Source organism: Elephas maximus, chromosome 21, assembly GCF_024166365.1.
Source record: "Elephas maximus indicus isolate mEleMax1 chromosome 21, mEleMax1 primary haplotype, whole genome shotgun sequence".
NCBI lineage: Eukaryota > Metazoa > Chordata > Mammalia > Proboscidea > Elephantidae > Elephas > Elephas maximus.
The window spans coordinates 78,055,291-78,079,907 of record NC_064839.1 but is presented as its reverse complement, the minus strand read 5'-3'; positions in this window follow the sequence as shown (position 1 = coordinate 78,079,907).

The following is a 24,617-nucleotide window of genomic DNA, read 5'->3' as shown; positions in this document are numbered from 1 at the left end:
AGGCCTTTCTTTTGAAGCTTCTCTGGGTGAGTTTATACTGCCAACCAGTTGGCTAGTGGTTGAACATTCCACCATTTTTACCACCAAGCTGACAATTAAAAAACAAAGCAAAACAAACTCATCGGCATCAGGTCAATTCCAACTCATAGCAACCCTACAGGACAGAGTAGAACTGCCCCATAGGGTTTCCAAAGAGCAGCTGGTGGATTCGAACTACTGACCTTTTGGTTAGCAGCCAAACTCTTAACCACTGCACTACCAGGACCCCATTAGTAGAGTTCAAAATAAATTCAAGTCACATTCTGGCACACAGCTCTGAGACATAAAAGGGCATTGAAATAGCCTGGAAGAGGATACAACCTGATTTATAGTAAATAGGTATCAATAGTGATCCACTCTCATCAACTTAAATCAAGCCCTTACGGCAGTCATTCATTCAGCGGGCTTCAGTCATTGGTTCTCTGCTGCAGAAGGAGACTCCATTTAAGCCTCCAACGCTAATTTTTTATTTATTTACAACTTAATACAGAGCATTTAACTTATTGGTACTGCTTTTAGCTCTAGCTTTTGTCCAGTATTGAGTTCCTTTTTCCCCCACAACCCACCAGCTGCTAGGTGTACTGGTGATGTACTATGTTCTGTGTCTAGACACTTTGGGTCACCTGTTATCCTTTGCTCTTTTTTTCATCACCTATGTAGAGAGCACCAGATTTGGTAAGCCCTTCCTTTGCAGCTGGAGCCCTGGTAGTCCAGTGGTTAAGAGCTCGGCTGCTAAACAAAATGTCGGCAGAATGAATCTACCACCTTTCCTTGGAAACTCAATGGGCAGTTCTACTCTCGTCATGGATTGAACTGTGCCCCCCCCCTCCAAATTTCTGTCAACTTGGCTAGGTCATGATTCCCAATATTGTATGACTGTCCACCATTTTGTCATCTGATGTGATTTCCCTATGTATTATAAATCCTATTACTATGATGTAATAAAATGGGTTAGCGGCAGTTACATTGATGAGACCTATAAGACTAATGTCTTAAGTCAGTCTCTTTTGAGATATAGAAGAGAGAAGAAAGCAGAGAGACATGGAGACCTCATACCACCAAGAAAACAGCACCAGGAACACAGCATGTCCTTTGGACCTGAGGTTCCTATGCAGAGAAGCTCCTACACCAAGGGAAGATTGATGACACAGACGTCCTCCAGAGCTGACAGAGAAAGTTTCCTTCTAGAGCTGAGCCCTGAATTTTGACTTCTAGCCTACTAGACTGTGAGAGAATAAATTTCTCTTTGTTGAAGCCATTCACTTGTGGTATTCTGTCATAGTAGCACTAGATGACCAAGATATCTGTCCTATAGAGTCACTATGAGTCAGGGTCAACTTCACATCAACACGTTTGCTTTTTTCATTTTGGAGATTTCTTTGACTTGCTTCTTCCTTCCTTCCTATTTTAACAATGATTAAAACCGTTGCTGTTGAGTGGATTCCGACTCTTAGTGACCCTATAGGGCAGAGTAGAACTGCCCACAGAAGCAGACTGACACATTTTTCTCCTGCAGAGTCTGGTGGAATGGAACTGCTGACCTTTCAGCTAGCAGCGCAGCGCTTAACAACTGCCCACCTGGGCTCCTTTAACAATGATTACTTCAATCCAAATCTTCACCCTAGAACAGCTGATTAGAGCAAAAACCTTCTAGCAGTTTTCCCAGCCTCTACTTTCTCCCCTACCTATCTGCTCTGCTCACTGGTAGACAGCTAACCTTCTGGAAGCACTACTTTTTCCTACAATTTCTTTGCTCAAGAAGCCAACAAAACTATCATTTGTCCCTGCTTGCCTGTCACTGTTACCTATAAAGCATCCTCTTCCCAAGAGAAGGGACTTACAAGGATCTCTGATGCTAAATGTGCTGTGAATTAAAACTTATGATTAGCTTTCTATTTGAGGGTAAAAGAGGAAAATAATATTGTTGGACATTTCCCAATAATCTTCGCTCTTTTTAAATCAGTTAATGGTTCTGGTTAACTAAAGGTATTTGCCAAGTCAAAATTGTTTCTACTAACATATCACCTGGAAATAATTGTCAGGAAGGGAAGTCCCTCTTTTTTTGCTGGAGAAGTATTTGTGTAGGTGGTAACAGAATATTTTTACTCATTTATTTTTTCTTTGAAATCATTTTTAAATATGATCTAAATATTGACCTGTTTTTATATCAATGTTTTATTTTCCATCAGACAAGGTGCAGTTCAGGGGCTCAGCCCAAACAACATTTTTTTTTTAACAAAGAGAATATTAATGTAGATGTGGTTCATTTATCATCCATATAACTTTTTATGAATTCTTCATGAGTTTTTTTTAATGTGAAAGCACTTTATCCATATTAGTACTAACAGTCAACCTTTACTAAGCATGAAATTATTTGCAGACATTGTGTTCTGTGCTTTACCTCTAGTATTTAATTTAAATTTCACCATAACTAGGTAAAGTATCATTTACTCTATTTTATAGATGTGGAAACTGGTGCTTGAAGACGTTAAGTAACTTGCCAAAAAACATAGATGAGTAAATTCCAAAGAAGAATTTTAATATAATTCTCTCTGACTTCAAAGCCTATCAGTACAACCTCTCTGTAATACTGCCTTCCTCTACTGTTGGTATTATAACACTTACCAATACTCCACTTTGAAAGCACAGAGTTTAGAAGTATATGGAAGAAAAACAGACTCCTATCCACCTAGTTTTCCAGAAGACGCTCTCCGGTGATTATAAACTCACAATGAATGTTGAAAAAGAAAAAAAGAATTCCATATACACATTGTCCCTTGGCATCCCTGGGGGATCGGTTTCAGGACTCATCCCCACCCACCCCCCCACAGATAACCCAAAATCTGTGGATGCTCAAGTCCCTTATGTGAAACGGAATAGTATTTGCATATAACCTATGTGCATCTTCCCATACACTCTAAATGATCTCTAGATTATTTATAATACCGACCAACCAAACCAAACCCAGTGCTGTCGAGTCGATCCCGACTCATAGCGACCCTGTAGGACAGAGTAGAACTGCCCCATAGAGTTTCCAAGGAGCGCCTGGTGGATTCGAACTGCTGACCTTTTGGTTAGCAGCTGTAGCACTTAACCACTGTACTACCAGGGTTTCCTATAATACCTAATACAATGTAAATGCTATGTAAATAGCTGTTATACTGTATTGTTTAGGGACTAAGGACAGGATGTGAGGTGAGCAATGCTCAGATGAGTGCTGGAGAGGGGCTGAGGGTCTGTGCAACGGCAAGAGGCTACAGCACGGGCTGCCAACACATCGCTTCATTTGGGTGGATTCGGCATAGCACTCAGCACATGAAAAATTCAAGTTTTTCTTTGGGGAACTTTCTTTTTCCCCTCTTGAACTGATTGTCTTTGATCTGCAGTTCGTTGAATCCAGGAATGCGGAACCCATGGATATGGAGGGCCAGCTGTAGTGTGTTGTTTAGCTATTTGGCTGACAGTGTTTTGAATATTTTAGATTAAAAAAAAACTGATGACACAATGTAAAATAGACTAAAAGCTATTTTAACCAGCAAAGAAATTGTTCCAGGGAATTATTTTTAAGTTATGTTAAAAGTAAAATATTTTGATATCTTATCTACCAAACTCAGGATGGTTTTGCTTACTTTTCAACATTCCTTTCTATTAAATTTAGAATACCACGACTTTCCGTAGAACAAGAAAAGCACCCTTATTTTTTAAACTTTGAATATAGGAACTGTCACTAAAAAAAAAAAAAAAACATGTTTTTAATTTATAACAAAAGAGACACAGGAGCACAGCTGACCAGTTTATTCCAAAAAAAAAAAAAAAAGAAAGAAAGAAAAGAAAAAGAGTGGGGGGAATTGGCAACATAGGCTAATGCAGAGCTCCTGAAAAAGGACTGAGCACAGTAGCAATAATAATGCTAATGATATTTATTAAGCACCTATGTGCCAGACACTCTGCTAAAACACTCTGCTAAAAACTTTATACACATTAACCAATGTGTTTCTCACAAAAACTCTTTATAGCACTGGTAAACTCACTGTGCAGATGTGTAACTGAGACACAGAGAGGCTGAGTAACTTGTCCAAAGTCACAGAGATCATTAGTTTGGAGTCAGGCTTTGATCCCACACAGCCTCTACCTTGAGAGCCTGGGCCTTTGGCATCTCACCTTATTGCCGCATTCAGTAAATATTTGTTGCGAGAATGAATACATAGATAAGTGGCTTATGTTCAGGTCATTTTCCTTAAAATTTTAATTTAAACTTGCACTCCTTGCATAATTTATAAAAGAAAACACTGGGTTCATTAGTAGAATGGTAATTGGAATTGGCCAACGAGAAGAAGACAAAAATGGAATTCCAAGTGCAGCCTAAAAAAGTGGCGGCTAAATACCTGAGCTGAGCGCCAGAAAATAAAATAAAATAAAATAATTTTTTTTTATGTCTAAGTAGCTACATGTTTATACATAATGTCACTTTAAATTGCCCAAACTTCCTAAATTTCCCTACATTTCTCAATAAATAGGCTGTATTGCAAGGGTTGACTTGCTCACATGAGTATTTCTAGTTAAGTTCATTAGTACTGTAACAGGAGTATTTATTCCCGCACCCATTTAAATTGAACAGTTTTGCATTCATTGAATTAAAAAAAAAAAAAAAAGTCTTTATTGTTCGCTAGACAGCTCCACTTGAATTTCCCACTGAAAGCTTTTTTTCTCCCAACATTTCCAAAGCTGAATTAATCATTTTGCTCACCAACTTGTTCTTCCTTCTCTGTGCCAGTCTCTAAGAATAGTGCCAACTTCAAAAGAGTTAACCCTGCCAGAAACCTGGCAGTCTTCTGAGACATGTTTCTACCACCTCACTGTCTCAACCAGCTAGGTGCCAACTCTTCAAGTCTACCTGTTAAATAGCTGTAAACATGTCATCTCTTCTCCCTTCCCACTGCCTTGATCTTAGCTCAGGCTCACATCATTTCACCCTGTGTTACTCATACATTCTCTTAGCTGCTATCCTCCTTTTCAATCTGGCTGCCCTTCAGGGCTTCTCCCAGCTGAAGCTGTCCTCATCAGAGATGATCTTTCCAAGTCATAAATCTGATCATGTCCCACCTTGTTTAAAATCTTCAGTGACTTTCCATTTCCACAGAGTAAAATTAAGACCACTTAACATGATGTACAATGCCAAATGCAATCTGCTCCAGTCTACCTTCCTCTTTTCAGTTTTAGCCAATTACCTCTCCTTTCCCAAACTTTAAACTCTTTTCTAGCCATACCGCAGCTTTGGGGCTTTATGCATATTTCAGCCTCTCTATCTGTGCAATATGACACAGGTGATGAGATGACTGGCTCTAGAGTCGACATGACTGGATTTCAATTATGGTTCCGTGGCTTCCTGACTGTGCAACGGGCAAAATTGCTTAACTTCACTCTATTTATATGTCTAGAATTTTGTCACCCAACTTCATCACTTACTCACTGTTTGCCACACATTCCCTTTCGGAAGCTTTCTCTAACCCTTCCATCCCACTGCCTTTGATCTTCCTTCAGGCTGCCATTAAAAAAAAAAAAAAAAAAACCTATACCTGTCAAGTGGATTCCAGGCCATTGTGACCCATGACCCCATGTGTTACAGAGTAGTCCTGCTCCATAGGGTTTTCTTGGCTGTGATTTTTATGGAAGCTAATCACAGGACCTCTCTCCCACAGCACCACTGGGTGAATTTGAACTGCCAATCTTTTGGTTAATTGTCAAGCATAAATCATTTGTGCGACCCAGGGTGACATTAGGCGCTATATATCGCTGTAGCAGGCAGTGCTTATCTTAACACAGGGCTCATCGCCCTGTTTACTTATCTATCTTCTCCATTCAATAGAAGGGATGGTCACATATTTGTCTTCGTAGTCCCAGTACCAGACGCAGTTCCTGACACTTAGTTGCTGCTCAATAATTACATTCTTAATAGAAAGTCAAGATTGTAAAGAAAATTAACACTTCTTTCTTTTTTTTTGGTTATGCTTCAAAAAAGAAAAATACATCTTAATATTATATAGCTAGCAATATGTTTTTACTAGCCTAATTAGTGGCTCTAACTTTGAATTCTTAAACATGTTAAAAAATATTACTCTGAAACAGCAGATTAACTACCATAAGCTGAAAAATAATAAAGTAGAAACTCATATCTAAGTTCAAGTGAAGTTATTGGAATTGCTAAAATTTTTTTTAATGCAATACGTTCCCCTCCCTTAACAGCATTCTCAAGGATTCATTCATCAATTAATCTTGAAAGGAAAGAATTCTGGCATGATTTAAAAATGTTTGAAGCAGGGTTTATTTATGCATTATATAATTTGGCTGCAATGGTTAGAGAATTCTGTGAAGATTTCAATCCCTCCATCTGTGCAATAAGAAGCCCTGGTGGTGCAGTGGTTAAGTGCTCGGCTGCTAACCAGAAGGTCCGAGGTCGGAACCCACCAGCTGCTGTGTCGGAAAAAGACGTGGCAGTCTGCTTCCGTAAAGGTTACAGCCTAGAAAACCCTATGAGGCAGTTCTACTCTGTCCTTTAGTGTCGCTGTGAGTTAGAATCGACTCGATGACAGCGGGCTTGGTTTTCCATCTGTTCAGCATGACACAGGCACTAAGATCACCGGTTCCACAGTCAGTCTTCCCAGGATTTAAATTATATTTCTTTCACTTCTTAAATGCATTTTTTTTGAAAAATTCCTTAATCTCATATTAAGCCTCAGTTTCTTCAGCTGTAATTGTGGTCAATCACTGTTCTAGCTCTTAGGTTGTTGTGAGAATGAGAGATAAACATGAATACACATAAAAACATTGCTGGACATAGTAAGGCTCAATCAATGCGTCTACTTGCTATTACTATTGTTATCATTTTATTTTAACCTTAATATTATATTTGAAATTAACATTCCTTGGGAACATTTTCCACTGAATTCTACTTTATTTATAACCCACATGTGTCTGGAGCCCTTCTTAGCTACAGCATCATCAGCCGTGTCTTAAGAAGCAAGGGAGTATTTTAGAGGATCTGGCTCTTCAAAACCAGCTGGCCAGCCTCATAAACCCTACCTCCTATTGTCCAGATTCCCAAAGGCAGCATGGATCTTGTGGAGGAATCAAGGAGAAGACAGTGCTGGCACTGAAAAGGCAAAAGTTCATGATCTACGGGGTCACAAGTCATTGCCTTTCTCAAGATGGTAAACCCTTGATTTAACAATAATTGCTTGAGTCAGAATCAGCTCAACAGCAACGGGTGGCTTTTCTTAAATAACTCTACCAAGACATCCAGACATGACTTCTGTACTTAATACCAGTGTAAGAACATGGTTAGCAACGCCTGCGCAAGGAATGAGTTGACTTATTTTGGGATAAGGACATGCAAATGGTCAAGCTAAAGGCCAGAAAGGGATACTGATGAGGTCCGTCAGCCAGGCACCTTGCAACTGAGGTCACACATGAGTCTTGGTTCCCAGTAAGTGATATCAGGTCAAAGATGAAGACTAAAAGAATACTGGATACCCGGTGATATTTTGTATTCTACAATGGCGCCTCTTTTATGGTACAGTTCACATTTGTAACTCTATTAAACTATTCGTGTAACTGTTTTTCCCCTTCTACTTGATTTTGAGGTCCATAAAAAAAAGAGGTTTTATGTCTAATGCTGTTATGTACACATGGACCAACAGAGAATTTTCCAAAGAAAGACAAATATATCAATTACTAATACAAAATCCCCACTCCAATCCATCCTTAAAATAGAATGTTAAATTGGAATATGCCCTTAGATATTAGACACTGGGCAAATATGAAATCAGCTTGATGATCAAAATAGGTAGAGCAGTTTGAATAATAAGATTGTCACCATTTATATTTCAAATTTAACTAAGAGGAGGAAGAAGTTAAAAGTAATATTTTGAGGCAATTATCACCCACTTTTCAGTTTTTAATCAGAGTAGGGGGAAATAATCTCTTGAATGCATTTGTAAGTGATAAGTGTCTCTAAAACACCATTTAAAATATTGGAGGGGATGGAGTGAGGTCAAAATGAGATACAACAGGCAGGATAGAAATTCATCTGCCAATAACTCACTGCAGGCTGAGGAGTATGTGTGAAAAGCCATGTGGATCAAATACCTGAAGTCTTTTTTTTTTTTAATAGAATTGATTGTCTCTAGAGAAGAAATGAAAGAGGAGTAAAACGTGTGGAAGAATGTAATGAGGTGTATAAAATCCCTGAAAACTAACTGGGTTTATAATCTAAATTAGATTAACCAGGTCTACACTCAATGGAGGATTCAATCAGGCAGGATCAGTTACAACAACTGTACATTTTCATCAAGTTAAAAAAGAGGGACAAAAGTGTATTACATCTATCAAGCATGTAACTAACATTAATTCATATTTTAGAACAAAATTCCTAGGGACAATAAAGTATGACAACAGTAAAGAATTAATTTGGTATTTCATAGGTGCTGTTTTATAAATGTACCTAAGTTTCTAATAGACATTTAACCATATGGAAATATGGAGCTAAATTAAAAGTAATTTGTTCACCTCAGAATAGATAGACAAGTACACTGACCAATTGTTTTGCTTGGTTAATCACCTTTTTATGCTTTCTGAAAGGAATTAATGGGAATTACATCCCTCTCAGAGGCAGAAAAATTGTCTTTCATTTTATTTCTTATTCACTATATGTGATAATATCTAAAAATAGTTGGAGGCTTCTGCTCTTCTTAGCGAAGCCTGGGGTACATATTCAGTCACATGTGAATTTTTTTTTTAATCTAATCTTCTAGATGGAATGAATACACATTCCATTGATGATGAAAAGAATACATTCTTTTCATCATACCAAAAAGAATTAGTTGGTATTCAACCATTTCAAGAGGTAGCATATAATCAGGAACTGATGGCACTGAAGGAAGAACTCCAAGCTGCACTGAGGGCACTGGTGAAAAACAAGGCTTTAGGAATTGATGGAATATCATTTGAGATGTTCAACAAACGGATGCAGTGCTGGAAGTGCTCATTCATCTATGCCAAGAAATATGGAAGACAGCTTCCTGGCGAAGAGATGCCTATTCCCAAGAAAGGTGATCCAATTAAATGTGGAAATTATAGAACAATATCATTGATATCACACGCAAGCAACATTTTGCTGAAGATCATTCAAGGGTGGCTGCAGCAGTATATCAACAGGGAACTGCCAGAAATTCAGGCCGGTTTCAGAAGAGAGCGTGGAACCAGGGATATCATTGCTGATGTCAGATGGATCCTGGCTGAAAGCAGAGAATACCAGAAGGATGTTTACCTGTGTTTTATTGACAATGCAAAGGCATTCGACTGTGTGGATCTTAAAAACTTATGGATAACACTGCAAAGAATGGGAATTCCAGAACACTTAATTGTGCTCATGAGGAACCTTTACATAGATCAAGAGGCAGTTGTCTGGACAAAACAAGGGGATACTGATTGGTTAAAAGTCAGGAAAGGTATGCATCAGGGTTGTATTCTTTTACCATACCTATTCAACCTGTATGCTGAGCAAATAATATGAGAAACTGGACTTATACGAAGAAAGGGGCATCAGAATTGAAGGAAGACTTGTTAACAACCTGCATTATGCAAATGACACAACCTTGCTTGCTGAAAGTGAAGAGGGCTTGAAGCACTTACTAATGAAGATCAAAGACCACAGCCGTCAGTATGGATAACACCTCAACATAAACAAAACAAAAACCCTCACAACTGGACCAATGAGCAACATCGTGATAAATGGAGAAAAGACTGAAGTTGTCGAGGATTTCATTTTACTTGAATCCACAATCAACAGCCATGGAAGCAGCAGTCAAGAAATCAAAAGACGCATTCATTGGGCAAATCTGCTGCAAAGGACCTCTTTAAAGTGTTGAAGAGCAAAGATGTCACCCTGAAGACTAAGGTGCGCCTGACCCAAGCCATGATATTTACAATCACCTTGTAAGCATGTGAAAGCTGGACAATGAATAAAGAAGACCGAAGAAGAATTGATGCCTTTGAATTGTGATGTTGGTGAAGAATATTGAATATACCATGGACTGCCAAAAGAATGAACAAATCTGTCTTAGAAGAAGTACAACCAGAATGCACCTTAAAAGCAAGGATGGCAAGGCTGCATCTTACATGCTCTGGACATGTTGTCAGGAGGGATCAGTCCCTGGAGAAGGACATCATGCTTGGTAAAGTACAGCATGAGCAGAAAAGAGGAAGACCCTCAAAGAGATGGACTGACACAGTGGCTGCAACAATGGGCTCAAGCATAGCAATTGTAAGGATGGCGCAGGACGGGGCAGTGTTTCGTTCTGTTGTGTATGGGGTCACTATGAGTCAGAATCGACTCAACACTACCTAATAACAACAACATTCCGAACGGTATTTTGGCAAAGTATTCAATATTTATAATAATTCATTAGGAAAAAATATACAAGATTCTATCTCTTAAGAATAAGAAAGAGAGAGAGAAAATAAAGTATAGGAAAGAAAGTGGAGAAAGAACTATAAAAGTTAACCTTTAAATATAGGGATTTTTAATTGTTTTAATGTGTCTTCTATAGAAAAAAAATGGGGAATAATATTAGATTAGCAGAGAACAGAATATAGATAGAAAAATAGATAAATTTTAAGTTAAATTTATGTATTCATTTGTAAATCCAGGATATTTGATTCATGTCTATATTAACTATTTTTTATTTTATTTTATATATATTTTTTATTTTAATTTTTATTAATTATATTATTAAGCTAAATTACATATATATTTACATATATCGCTTAAAGCTTTACACAGTCTAAGACTTTGGCTGTTGACTTTTGTGGGGTAAAGGGCTTAGTTTTACCTTAAGTAAGGTAGTCTTTGTCCTTGGCTCCAGAGGGATAACCCTTGGTGTAATGGGAGAGCCTTGGTCTGAGACTTCCAGTCCATGCCTGAGAATTTCTGCTGGCAGATGGGGGCTGGTCGACCAGAAGAGACCAACTAGCCTTAGGAAGCATGGTTTAGCCTAGTATGCAGGACCGGCTAGTAAACCCTGAACACTAAGGCTCAGGGAGCTTCCTGCTTGGCAAGAACATCTGCTCTCAGGAGGGTAGCATGGCCCTTGGGACATGGAAGATTCGAGTTGGGAGCCCTCCCAGACCTCTCCCTACCATCTGTTTGTGCCTATCCTTCTTGGTTATAATAATCTGTAGTAGTAAGTAAGGAGCCCTCGTGCTGCAGTGGTGAATGCTCAGCTGCTAACCGAAAGATCAGCAGTTCAAACCTACCAGCCACCCCATGGAAGAAAGATGTGGCGGTCTGCACCTGTAAAGATTACAGCCTTGGAAACCCTATGGGGCAGTTCTGCTCTGTCCTACAGGATTGCTGAGTTGGAATTGACTGGATAGCAATGGGTTTGTTTGTTTTTTGGTATTTGTAAGTATGGTATACTCTCCATGAATACTGTGAGAGCTTTCAGTAAATTATCCAAAAAAGGCAGTGGGAGCCAGCAGGTCAGAAGGAACGGGTCATGTGGCCTCCAGAGCTTGTAGCTGGCATTCTGAAGAGACAGTGGGAAACCAGTCCCGAATTTGTGATCAGCAGGTCAGAAAGCTGGGGTGTCCCATAGATGTCCTAAACTTGTGGCTGGCGTCTGCCTATTTGGCAATCTGTAGGACAGTTCCTTCTTAACTTCTGAGCTCTGACCTAGTTCCAGGTAGCTAAGGTCAGAGAGAGAGAAAGAGAGAGAGAGATGCCCAAGAGAAGAGAGATGCCCACAGAGAATGCTGGCAATAAGGATGGAGAAATGGGAATGTGAAGACTGGATTAATATCCACATTTTAAGGATTGGATTAATGCTGATTCTCACTGTACAACTTTTTATCTTTGGAAATTAAGAGCTTAATTTTTCCTCTTCTGTACAAATCTCATAAATATGAAGTTAAAAAATATATAACAAAGAAGGTATAAATGTATAGAAACAAGCTTATGCTTTCTTAAAGCAGAAATTGAAAACCTTTTTACCACCAGGTAATGGATATGGAAATTATCAAACAATATCATTAATATCATATGCAAGTAAAATTTTACTGAAGATCATTCAAAAGCGGTTGCAGCAGTACCTTGACTGGGAACTGCCAGAAATTCAAGCTGGATTCAGAAGAAGACATAGAATGGAGGATATCATTGCTAATGTCAGGTGGATCCTGGCTGAAAGCTGAGAGTAACAGAAAAATATTTACCTGTGTTTTATTGACTATGCAAAGGCATTTGATTGTGTGGATCATAACAAATTATGCATAAGTTTGGAAAGAATGGGAATTCCAGAATACTTAATCATGTTCATGAGGAACCTGTACATAGATCAGTCATTCGAACAGAACAAGGGTGGACCGTGTGGTTTGAGTCAGGAAAGGTGTGTGTCAGGGTTGTATCCTTTCACCATACTTATTCAATCTATATGCGAAGAAAATAATCTGATAAGTTGGACTACATGAAGAAAAATGGGGCATCAGAATTAGAGGAAGAGTCATTAACAACCTGCAATATGCAGATGACACAACCTTGCTTGCTGAAAGTGAAGAGGACTTGACACACTTACTATCGAAGATCAAAAACTACAGCCTTTAGTATGGATTACACCTCAACATAAAGAAAACAAAAACCCTCACAACTGCACCAATAAGCAACATCATGATAAATGGAGAAGGGATTGAAGTTGTCAAAGGTTTCATTTTACTTGGATCCACAATTAACATCCATGGAAGCATCAGTCAATAAATCAAAAGACACATTACATTGGGCAAATTTGCTGCAAAAGACCTCTTTAAAGTGTTGAAAAGCAAAGATGTCACCTTGAAGACTAAAGTGCTCCTGACCCAAGACATGGTGTTTTCAATCACCTCATTCTTGCAAAAACTGGGTGAAGAATAAGGAAAACAGAAGACTTGACGCCTTTGAACTGTGGTATGGGCAAGGATATTGAATATACCGTAGACTGTCAAAAGAACAAATTTTTCTTGAAACAAGTACAACCAGGGTGCTCCTTAGAAGCAAGGATGGTGACACTACATCTCACATACTTTGGACATGTCAACAGGAGGGATCAGTCCCTGGAGAAGGACATCATGCTTGGTAAAGTAGAGGGTCAGTGAAAAAGAGAAAGACCCTCAACAAGATGGATCGACACAGTGGCTGCAACAATGGGCTCAAGTATAACAACGGTTGTGAGGGTTGTGCAGGGCCAGGCAGTGCTTTGTTCTGTTGTGCACAGGGTCTCCATGAGTCAGAACCAACTCGATGGCACCTAACCACAGCAATTGCTTAAACGTTCATGCATATGTGTAAGATTGGATTATATAGATTGTTATGTCTCTACTGACATTGAGATTATAGAATTGTCTGATCCCTTAGCCACTTAGGAAACATTTTAAACGCTTTTATATAATGTGGAAGAGTATATTTCAAACTTTTATGAATGTGATCCAGAATAAGTAATATAATGTGCATTGCAACCCAGTGCATACATATATACATTACTTAAGTTTTTTTTTTTTTAAGTTTTATGAAACAATATATGCCCTTAACAACTGTGAAGTATTCTGACTTTTTCAATTCTATAAATCTAAGGTATGCATTCTTAAAAAATGAATAAATTATTTTACAACACAGTTAAAGTCTTGTGAACTCAATGGGGTCTGAAGTCCATTTACGAAGGTCATATATTCTCTCTATAAATACAAAGATCTAGAAAAGTCTAAGGCTATAGACTATAGAATTAAGTGCTAAATCCAAAAGCAACCTTCAGGCACTGTGCAATAGAGAAATGTTAGTTAGTTATAAACATAAAAGCAATTTAAAGAGATTTTATGTTTTCTTAATCTAACAAGTATTTACATAATGCTTACTATGTGGCAGGCACTGTACTAAGTTCTTTGTAGATATCATCATTTTACTTAATTCTTCCACCGAACTCATGAGGTCCCCATTTCACAGGAAACTGAGGTGCTGTGGTGAAATGAGCTCTTTTTTGTGGCCTTTTGCCTTTGTTTTTTGGAGAAACAGCTTGAGAGATTTTCCCCCTAAGTCCTGAGGAGTTACTTTTACCCTAGTTTTCTACCCCAGAGAGTTTGTTACTTTCATCCAGGATGATAGATATTTGCTAGGTAAATTGCAACAACTTGGTCTGATACTTTTTGTTTGGTCCTGGGCTGTAGTCTGTCCTGTAATTGGTATACACCTTCCATGGGCTGGTCAATAAACTATGCAAATGAGGTGAGTTGCAGCCCAGCCATGTTTACTACGCAAATGAAGTATCTGTGGCCTATTGAGAGGGCTGATTGTTCAGTTCGTGGCCCTGGTGAGAATGTTGTTTCTCCAAAATGACAGTTTGTATATGTAAGCAGCCAGCCCCACAGAGGTTTGTCAGACAGAAAGAAGCAAGAAGAGAATCATCAAGAAGAAGCAGAAGGAAGAAAGAAGAAACAGAGAAAGAGAGGAGACGAGGAACCTCCTGAAAGAACTATAAAATTGGTCAAGGGCTATAGCAGTGAAAACAGTGAGAGGCCCAGAAAGGTCCAAGCAGCCCAGCCTGCGACAACAAGCCTGGAAGGGGCCCAGTGGCAGAGCCAGCAGGGACAAGCAGCAGGGCCAAGAGGAGCCTGTCCTGAGGAGGCCAAGAGAAGCCTGTCCTCAGGCAGCCAAGAGGCACCTGTCCTGAGGAGGCCAAGAGGAGCCTGTCCTCAGGCAGCCAAGAGGCACCTGTTCTGAGGAGGCCAAGAGGAGTCTGTCCTCAGGCAGCCAAGAGGGGCCTCTCCTGAGGAGGCCAAGAGGAGCCTGCCCTGAGGAGGCCAAGAGGAGCCTGTCCTCAGGGAGCCAAGAGGCACCTGTCCTGAGGAGGCCAAGAGGAGCCTGTTCTCAGGCAGCCAAGAGGCACCTGTCCTGAGGAGGCCAAGAAGAGCCTGCCCTGAGGAGGCCAAGATGAGCCTGTCCTCAGGCAGCCAAGAGGCACCTGTCCTGAGGAGGCCAAGAGGAGTCTGTTCTCAGGCAGCCAAGAGGCACCTGTCCTGAGGAGGCCAAGATGAGCCTGTCCTCAGGTGGCCAAGAGGCACCTGTCCTGAGGAGGCCAAGAGGAGCCTGTCCTCAGGCAGCCAAGAGGCACCTGTCCTGAGGAGGCCAAGAGGAGTCTGTTCTCAGGCAGCCAAGAGGCACCTGTCCTGAGGAGGCCAAGAGGAGTCTGTTCTCAGGCAGCCAAGAGGCACCTGTCCTGAGGAGGCCAAGAGGAACCTGTCCTCAGGTGGCCAAGAGGCACCTGTCCTGAGTAGGCCAAGAGGAGCCTGTCCTCAGGCAGCCAAGAAGCACCTGTCCTGAGGAGGCCAAAAGGAGTCTGTTCTCAGGCAGCCAAGAGGCACCTGTCCTGAGGAGGCCAAGAGGAGTCTGTTCTCAGGCAGCCAAGAGGCACCTGTCCTGAGGAGGCCAAGAGGAACCTGTCCTCAGGTGGCCAAGAGGAGCCTGTCCTCAGGCAGCCAAGAGGCACCTGTCCTGAGGAGGCCAAGAGGAGCCTGTCCTGAGGAGGCCAAGAGGAGCCTGTCCTGAGGAGGCCAAGAGGAGCCTGTTCTCAGGCAGCCAAGAGGCACCTGTCCTGAGGAGGCCAAGAAGAGCCTGTCCTGAGGAGGCCAAGAGGAGCCTGTCCTGAGGAGGCCAAGGAGAGCCTGTTCTCAGGCAGCCAAGAGGGGCCTCTCCTGAGGAGGCCAAGAAGAGCCTGTCCTCAGGCAGCCAAGAGGAGCCTGTCCTGAGGAGGCCAAGAAGAGCCTGTCCTGAGGAGGCCAAGGAGAGCCTGTTCTCAGGCAGCCAAGAGGGGCCTCTCCTGAGGAGGCCAAGAAGAGCCTGTCCTCAGGCAGCCAAGAGGAGCCTGTCCTGAGGAGGCCAAGAAGAGCCTGTCCTGAGGAGGCCAAGAGGAGCCTGTTCTCAGGCAGCCAAGAGGGGCCTGCATTGAGAGGGCTGAGAAGAGCCTGTCCTCAGGGTGCTGAGTGAGCTATCCTGCACCGAAGAAGGAAGACTGCCTACATGCTTCCTGATCCTGATTCCTGAGTTATAGCCTGTTCCTTAATAAACCACTTAACTGTAAGTAGGGTCTGTGAGTTCTGAGTGGCCATTGCAATGGAGTATCAAACCCTGCAGAGAGGAAGAGAGTGCCGTGGGAGAAACAGCTGGTGTCAGCTGGTAAAACGGCTGGAGAGTGGTGGTATGTCTGACCTCGACCTCATAGGAATTGGCTTTGGGCTGATCTGGTCATTATCCCCACTGAAGTTAGATAAATTCTGACTCTGCAACCACCATTACTACTCCTGCAGTTTCACAGGTACAAAGAGATTCCTACCCAAAGAGCCACCTCTCAATGGAGCCAAGTTTGGGATTAGAGTATTAGCAGTGGAAGTGCCTAGTGGTGAACAATGAAGACTCAGTTGCAAAAGAACATCAGCTAAGGCCCAGGAAATCTAGACCCTGCAAGGACAGAAATATAAGGAGGAAAGCTCATGACTGATGAACTGGTACAAGCCTGGGATTCATGGAGTCAGGTACAGTATATTAACCTAATTACTGAGAAAGAAGGGTGCCAAGAACAACTGCAGTAAGGAAGGTTAACGCCTTCTACTGATTTCGGGGATTGGCCTGTGGGTCAGGCAATGTGGGTTTAAAATGCTACCACATAACCCTTGGAAAGCATATCTGACCTCGGACTCCTTACTTGTAAAAGGGCATAATAATACCAACTTGATGTTATTGAGATGTTATAATGAGAAAATATATGCACAGTGCCAGTAAAGTATCTAGTACATGGAAAAACTATTATAAATGGTTTTATATTATTGTTTTTGTTTTATTCTTGCTGCTGTCAATTTTGTTGTTTGTGTTGCTCCCTCCTGCCTGGAGCAAGACTGAGATCAAATGGTGAAATGAAACTAAACCTACAGGGAGAGATTAAGTGGCCCTGGTTTTAAAGAAGAGGAACGAGAAGCAGACCAACCAACTGTATACACATATGCCTCAACTGTATACACATATGCCTGGCAATGACTAATTGTATTTCTCCTATGAGAACAATTTTTAAATTTTTGTTTCACATCACATACTGGTTTCCATCTGTTTTTGAGAATGCTATTAAAAATGCTTGGCAAGGAAGAAGGGTGAAGGTTATGTGATTGCTACCTCCAAGGTGAAAGGGGAAAAAAGGTCTGAATTGATCTATTTAGTTAAAACTGTCAGGTTGATAGCATTTCATGATATAAAGCCTCAGTGTTACTTTTCTTTTTAAAAGATTAATCAAGTATTCCCTAGTGCATGTATCTCAAGAAACATGTTTGCTTGGGATTTATGTCAAGAAAGATCTTGACATAAACGGTCACATTTGTATTTAGCAAATCATTTTGATTTCTTGCCTATTTTGACAATCCTCAAAAATTGATGGGAACTGAAGACATTGTACCTTTAAATGAGAGCTGGAGGAGTGAAAATGCAAGTGAAAATATGAGACAAGATTTTTCTAAAAGTTATTCATTCTATTTCTTCACCAGTGGACTGAAGGTTTGATTAAGAAATATGCTCTCATCTCTTTCTAAGCAGAAAAGCAATAGAAACAAATCACTAAGAAAAAAATCAATAAGTTTGAAAACATAATTAAAATACTCTCTAAGTAGTAACCATGAAATCAAAGACAAGTAATGTTCTGGGAAAATATTTGCAACAAGTAGTCTAAATGGGTTACAACATTATCTCTATACGAATTCTTAGAGACAAAGTAGAAAAATTCTAATACCTCAACATAAAAATTTGACAAAGGATATGAACAGATAAAAGGCTAATGTAGAAAAGAAAAAGCTGAGTTTTAACTTCAATCTCGCTCAAATAATTAAAAGTGAATAAGCAAGTTACCATTGTTCACCAAACTTACAATTAAAGAAAAAATATATATTTGAAAGGGTATGTGGTTTGGAGTAATAAGAGGAGTAATAAGACACACACGTGAGTACACTACTACCATGTGCGCTTCTGAAAGACCATTTGAAATGCATCTCAGAAATCTGTAAAAGTTTGTAGGATCACACACACTCACTCACACACACACAAAGACACAAAGACTTTCTGTGACATTCATTCATTCATTCCTATATCGAGCGTTGCTATATTCTATACAAAAGTTTGGAAAACACTTTAATTTGTACTTAAATTTTTTTTAACAGTTAATTAAATTCTGTCAAAAAAACAAGTAACACTTTCATCTAGGAAAAAAAAAAAATCTATGCAATGCCAAGAATTTTTTAACATCTTAAGCCCTCTGAGACATTCTGGTAGCTCACAGACAATGTCATACAAAGGGCCATATGATAAGACATGCATGTAATTAATTTTTATTTCTTGCGTATAATATAAATCATATGGTACACAAAAAACTAAACTTTGACACATTCAAACCACTAGAGTAGTCACAAATTAAATTCAGATTTATCATTTGTTGAACAATTATGTTACTCAAAAACACAAAAGCCAGAAGCGTGCCTACATGGTATAGCTCACTTTCTTGTACAATCGAAGAAGTCGCTGCCTCTCCAACCTGGGCCCCAGAATGCATGCTCGTGAAGTAAAGACAACACACAGTGGCCTGAGAAATAAATGCTCCTTGTAAGTCACTGAAATTCATATTGGATGATTCCATTCACTTGAGATTTCTAGAAAAAAAGTTATAAAGACAGAAAGCCGACCAGTGGTTGCCAGGGGCAGAGGCGGGTTTGGGAATTAACTGCAAATGAACACAGGGAAATGTTCAAAGTGGTAAAGGTTATTTTCAAACTGAATTGTGTTGATGGTTGCATATATTTACTACAACTCACAGAATTAAAAACTTCAAATGAGTTAACTTATTGTTATCTAATAATGCCTCAATAAAGCTGTTTTTAAAAGTGAATTTTACTAACTTATATTTGCTGTATTTATTGATATATTTGATTTAGACTTATTTCTGTGACATTATTGTGTTACATATTTGTCAAGCTTTTTTTTTTTCTTTTACATTGACTAGATCAACTTATCTTTGCCTGGCAATAACATCTTAATTCATTCTGTACCTAAATGATTGAAATACATAAAATTTTCATATTTTCTTTGTAAATAAAAACAACTTATCAAAATATGCTCTTTGACTTTTGAATGAAGACCATAATCATTTTCTGCATTTACTTTACATTGATCTACATATAACCACACAGGCTCCTCACTCTCTGCCGTGTTTGAATTGTATTGCAAAATCCAGATTGTTGTGGAAACGGTCTTTAAAAACACCATTTAGACAACAAAATATATTTGTAAAGTCTTCCCTCACTCACATGTTCTCCATGTTCGTCACCGTATTCGAATTTCTTTTCTCTGTCCTGGCATCTCTCTGGTTGAGTTTAAAGATCAACAGTCAGTAAGATATAAATTGGAATGTGAGATGCAATTGCTCTCCAACAGCCCAGTTATGGATAACATTATGAAGAATGGAAATTCCAGAACACTTAACTGTGCTCACATGGAGCCTGTACATGGATCAAGAGACAAGCAGATCAAGGGCATATAGTGCCTGGTTCAGAACTGAAAAAACCATGCCGCAGTGTTGTATTTGTTCACCTTACTTATTCAACTTGTATGCTGAAGAAAAAAATACAAGAAGCTGGACTATCTGAAGAAGAAAGTAGCATCAGATTTTGAGGAAGACTCATTAACAACCTGTGATAGGCAAATGACACAATATTGCTTGCCAAAAATGAAGACGATATGAAACACTTACAGATGCAGGTCGAAGGCTACAGCCATCAGTATGGATTACACTCCAACATAAAGAAACACAAATCCTCACAAAACAACATCATAACAGATGGAGAAAAAATTGGAGTCCAGAATTTCATCCTGCTTGGATCAACACTCAATGTCCATGGAAGCAGCAGTCAAGAAATCACATGATGTATTACATTGGGAAAATCTGCTACACAAGACCTCTTTAAAGTTTTAAAAAGCAAAAATGTCACTTGATAACTAAACTGTGCCTGACTCAAGTCACGGTCTTTTCAATCACCTCCTATGCTCACAAAAGCTGGACAATGAAAAAGGAAGACAGAAGAATTGTTACATTCTGACTTTGGTGTTGGGGAACAACAGTGAATTTACTGTGGATGCCAGTAAAACAAACAAATTAGTCTTAGAAGAAATACAACCATAATGCTCCTTAGAAGTGAAGATGGTGAGACTTCGTCTTGCTTACTTTTGACGTATCTTTAGAAAAGACCAGTCCCTAGAAAAGTGCATCATGTTTGGTAATGTAGAGGGTTAGTGAAAATGAAAGAAACCTTCAAAGAGATGGATTGACATAATAACCATACAATGCAATATGGCATGCTTATTCTTGTTTTATATGTATGCATATATTGTCAAAAAAACTGAGTACATTATGGCTTCTAGTTCTCTGTTTTATTTCTTTGTATTCACCACTTTTGTCACATGATCCCTCTGGCCTCGGAAATACTTTTTGATAATGTTGATCATGACAATAATGTCCAATGAAGATGATAGTGGTAAAAATATTTTCATGTTTCAGGTATGTTCTATATTTTAAAAAGGTACGGTTCATAGACGAAGCATAATTAAAAAATAAAACCTTCACTTCGAAAAGTGGCATCTGGGTCTTAAATGTTAACAAGCAGCCATCTAAGATGCATCAATTGGTCTCAACCCACCTGTATCAAAGGAGAATGAAGAACACCAAGGACACAAGGTGATTACGAGCCCAAGAGACAGAAAGGGCTACATGAACCAGAGACGACATCATCTAGAGACCAGAAGAACTAGATGGTGCCTGGGTACAATCAACGACTGCGCTGACAGGAAACACAACAGAGAAGCCCTGAGGGAGCAGGAGAGCAGTGGGATGCAGACCCCAAATTCTCATAAAAAGACCAGACTTAATGGTTTGAGACTGGAAGGACCCCAGTGGTCACGGCCCCCAGACCTTCTGTTGGCCCAGGACAGGAACCATTCCCGAAGCCAACTCCTCAGACCGGAATTGGACTGGACAATGGATTGGAGAGGGATGTTGGTGAGGAGTGAACTTCTTGGATCAGGTGGACACTTGACACTATGTTGGCATCTCCTCCCTGAAGGGGAGATGAGAGGGTAGAGGGGGTTAGAAGCCGGTGAAGTGGACATGAAAAGAGAGAGTGGAGGGAGGGAGCAGGCTGTCTCATTAGGGGGAGAGCAATTGGGAGTGTGTAGCAAGGTGTATACAAGTTTTTGTTTGAGAGACTGGATTGATTTGTAAACTTTCACTTAAAGTACAATAAAAATTATAAAAATAAAATAAAATAAGACCTGGTTATTTTCCTAATTTTAACTCTCTTTGAAGAACCAAACAAGGCAGTAGAACTTTGACTCTATCCTACCACTTTCAAACTTGAAAGAACAAAAAATTAAGAAAACAGAGCCTTAGGACTATTGGTTTTTTTTGTTGATGATGAAATGCCCCTGAGAACAGGCCAATATGAGAGCTTGCCAGAAAGTTATTAATTGGAGAGTAAGAATGCAATTGCCCGCCAAAGAATGCAAAATGTATAGAAATGAAAGTAAAACCTGAAATCATTAGTTTGGATTTGATCTCTGAGTCTGATTTATCTTATGCATTAAGGGACAACTATTACATTTATACCAAAACTCTCAGTACCTCCTAGAGAAAAATCTATTTTTTTTTTAATTTTGATTCCAATATTTAAAGTTACCTGTGAAAGTGGGAAGAAACTAGTTTGAAAATAAAAAGTTTTGTATTCTTTAACAACGTAATCAGTAAATGGGGATTGGGGATAGTTTGAAATTGAAATCATTAAGAGATTGAGGATATAATTAGACCTCAAATTATAAACACAGGCCAGTGACTTCTACCCATCCCTCTTTTTGTATTAGTAGTGGTTTCTGCTGTAGGAGACTGTACATGGTGTAAATAGCCAAGCCTTGACAAGTACCGAAGGGTAACCGAGCAAAGATGCTCCCATTCATTCCAACTAAGTGCAATAAAGGCAAGGGGTCCAGAGGTTAGGTGTATATGCGTAGGCTGCAGCTCCTAGTAAGACTTCTGATTACTCTCCTTTGTTGGTCAAGGGGTTTCAGGTGGATTCTGCTGCTAGGAAGGCTGCTCAGGTAGAAGGGAAAGGGGATCTGCTATTTTTGTTGTTAGCTGTCACCGAGGTGACCCCATGAACAACAGAACAAAACGCTGCCTTATCCTGACATACCCTGGTCCTGTGCCATCTCTGAAGGCTGGGGATGATGCTGTTGTGAAGCGTAGGGTTTTCGTTGGCTGATTTTGTGGAAGCTCCACTGAGACCTGTTCTGCAGCATAGCAGCACTCAAGTATCGGCTGGGACTCAAGCCCAGGTCCCCACGAGGGCAAGAAATCTACCCCGAACCACCACTGAACATGACTAACTCAAGCAATGGCATTACCAAAACCAGGCTTCTTCTGAATTTTAAAGACCTTTTTTTTTTTTTTTTTTAATTACTACATCTCTGTCAGGTATTAGTCTCTGTAGGTTTTTATTAATTTTATATCTGTCTCTAGACATATATAAATTAAAAAAAAATTCAGAGAGCAACCACATGGCAGAATCTCACATTATAAGGAAAAAAAAAAACAAAACCATCAACTATCCAACCAACAAATTATGAAAAAAGAACTTCAGGAAGTGAACCTGTTTTAGACTTAGGATGACCAATGTGTCCTGGTTGGTCTGAGGTCTTCCTAGTTTGAGCAGTGAAAGTCCTGTGTCCCAGAGACGTCCTCAGCAGCAAGTAAATCAGAACAGTTGGTCACCTTTTGCCTAGATGCTAATAACTGCCATAGACTCATCCGTCATTTCGAAAATGATAATGCCAGGGTAAGAGTCGAGAAAAGGCAAGCTTTCCCAAACAGCCTATGGCAGAGGGCTTCTCAAAGGGAAAATGGAAATTCTCTATCCCTGAGACTCAAGCATGTGACTGTTCCAATTACCCAATACGTCCCCCCAATCCGTGGTGTGGGTCAGAAGCCAGCCACTACACATGTCCCTCCAAAAAGGGTGAAACACCTAGACATTCAAGCAGAAATAGCCTATCCGTTCTGGATATAACTCAGTACCAAACACTCAGTCTAAGCATATCCTTGGACCTGTTCTGTACGTGAAGAATATCTCTCTCTTGCCCTATTTATTTTTAAAGGCTTGGTTTAGCAAAGTGTTCAGATATGTTTATGAATCAAGACATAACTTACGTACAAAACATAGTAGCATACATGGCTGTTGACATGAGGTATATTGTCATTTTGGACTACTGATAATTCTAGGGTCAGTGCAAACATAGAAATTCCTGAAATTGAAGTTTTTTGAGCAATTTTTTTACAATGACTATCAATGGTTAAGCACTGAGCTGCTAAGAGAAAGGTTGGCAGTTCAAACCAACCCAAGAGCTCCAATGGAAAAAGACTTAACTATCTGCTTCTGTAAAGATTATAGCCTAGAAAACACTACAGGGTAGTTGTACTCTGTGACATGGGGTTGCAATGTGTTGAAAATCAACTCAGTGACACCTAACAACAGTAACAACAGAGTGCTGGTACAGTGACAGGACAAGACAAGCATCCTACTTAAAGCAGTGGTTGCAAGACAAAATTAGTTACTCTATTGTTGGGTTCTGTTGGATTGTCTTATGTAATATCACGCTCTAATGAGTTACATAAATAGCATTTGACCTAAATATGTCTTGATTTCATCAATTAGATTTTTTTCTAGTTCAGATAATAAAACATATCTGATGTGACCCTACTGACTGAATATCTCATGAAGCCAGTTAAAATAATTCTACTTAAACCACAATTTATTCAAATAAAGTATAAATTAGAGAAAATGTGCAATCTTCAAACTGCCAAGAATATGAAGTAACAGAAAAAATTACTAAAATAATACCTGGATAAACCTGACAATGTGAATCTGTGTCAAATGGAAAAACATATACTTGTCAAAAGTGTAAAAACTGAATTGGTTTTCTGGCTATTTTAGTAACATTCATATGTTCAAATGGGCAGATGTTTGGATTCACCAGCAGACAGAACAGCCTAATGACTGACTGGATTCATTAAATTTTGTCAACATTCTTTCAGATGGTTAGCGCTGTGTGGGCAGTCTAAATATTCAAGTTTGTCTAATGGCATCTTGAAAATATGGAGAGAAAGAAAGAAAACTTTACTGGAAGATATATTTTTCTAAAAGAGCTAATGTTTCCAGTCTTGTGACTCTTCAGATACCGAAAGTGGTTTTTTTAAAAAAAGTATGTTTATTTTGGTTTGAAAGGGGTAAGAGGCTGATGCAGAACAATCAGTTATCCCAGGTTATCTATATATGGATGTGAGCAGATCTTGGCATAATTTGATTTTGAAACAGTCTGTAGTAAAATTAAGATCAGGGATTTTGAGTACATTTTTCAAAGGCAATTTCCAGACTGACCT